Source organism: Strix aluco, chromosome 5, assembly GCF_031877795.1.
Source record: "Strix aluco isolate bStrAlu1 chromosome 5, bStrAlu1.hap1, whole genome shotgun sequence".
NCBI classification, from domain to species: Eukaryota; Metazoa; Chordata; class Aves; order Strigiformes; family Strigidae; genus Strix; species Strix aluco.
The window spans coordinates 88007242-88008847 of record NC_133935.1 but is presented as its reverse complement, the minus strand read 5'-3'; positions in this window follow the sequence as shown (position 1 = coordinate 88008847).

Genomic DNA, 1606 nt, shown 5'->3' with positions numbered 1-1606 from the left:
GAGTTTGTAGCAGGGTTTGCTTTACCCATACAGCTGCTGTTTTTTTACAGACGGGACGTGCTCCCCAGTAGCGTTGGTGTACCTCCAGCTGGTTTAAGCAGTGCTGGTGGAAACTTGAGCTCAGAAAGTGAATACCATGGTAAGACTGACAGTGTTAAGTATGATTTCTATAACATCGCCTTAACTGTCTGCGAGTCACCCAGGGCTCCCTCTCTGGGTTTACTGTTTTCTGATTGCTGTGTTCAGTTTTGGGCCCCTGACTCCAAAAAGGCCATTGAATGACTTGAGCGTGTCCAGAGAAGGGCAACGGAGCTGGTGCAGGGTCTGGAGCACAGGTGTGATGGGGAGCGGCTGAGGGAACTGGGGGGGTTTAGTCTGGAGAAGAGGAGGCTGAGGGGAGACCTCCTGGCCCTCTGCAACTCCCTGAAAGGAGGGTGCAGAGAGGGGGGGATGAGTCTCTTGAGCCAAGGAACCAGCGGCAGGCCAAGAGGGAATGGCCTCAAGCTGCGCCAGGGCAGGGTCAGACTGGCTCTTAGGAAGGATTTCTTTGCAGAAGGGGTTGTTGGGCGTTGGAATGGGCTGCCCAGGGCAGGGGGGGAGTCCCCATCCCTGGAGGGGTTGAAGAGTCGGGCTGACCCAGCGCTGAGGGATCTGGTGGAGTTGGGAACGGTCAGGGTGAGGTTCATGGTTGGACTGGAGGAGCTTCAAGGGCTTTTCCAACCCAGATGATTCTGAGATTCTGTGGGTCAGCAAAGGGCCACACGATGCCATTTGTGTATCTGCATGATTCACCTCGTTCCAAAGGAAATGGCTGCATTTGGTCAGATAAGCAGTACTTGGAGCTCCAGTGAATTACCACCAGCTCTCCTTTGGCTGTTGTTAAAATCTAGAGATCTAGCTTAGGTGTTGTCAGACATGCTGTTACACACAGTTAGAGGTGATGATGAACCCCCACCCCCAGGTTTCCTCTTACAGCCATCAGTCTTAGTCCAAACATCCTGGCTAGAGACCACAAGCTTTGTGTTGCGGTTTCAGAGTACATTTTCTCCACATGTTTAACGCAGTCCTTGGTAAATTGTGAAGCAGCGCGTCAAGCAAAGCTGGACATCTCTTCCAGATCCTTGCACCAACTGGAAGGATGCAGTAGAGTAACTGGGAGGAGTGAGGATGTGTCCAGAACTGATGCAGGCTGTGGAGAGATGGGAAGTAATACAAAAGGGCTGGAATCTTGGAGAAAGAGTTGGGAAAAGAGAATCTGCAATGGGCTAGAGCTACCATAAGGGAAGATGCCCCAGTTCTCTAGGATGCCCACAAGGGAGGTGGTGGAGTCCCCATCCCTGGAGGTATTTAAGAGTTGGGTTGACATAGCGCTTAGGGATATGGTGTAGTTGAGAACTGTCAATGTTAGGCTAATGGTTGGACTAGATGATCTTCAAGGTCTTTCCAACCTAGATGATTCTGTGTGTGATTCTGTGTGTGACTGAGCAGGCAAGACTGCTCTCTGCACCGAGCGGCACTGTGACGTGCACAGGAAGTAACGCATCAGAATTTCAGTTGGTTTCTCAGGGCTGAACAGCTGCAGTGCCGATCTGGCAGAGCAGCGAGG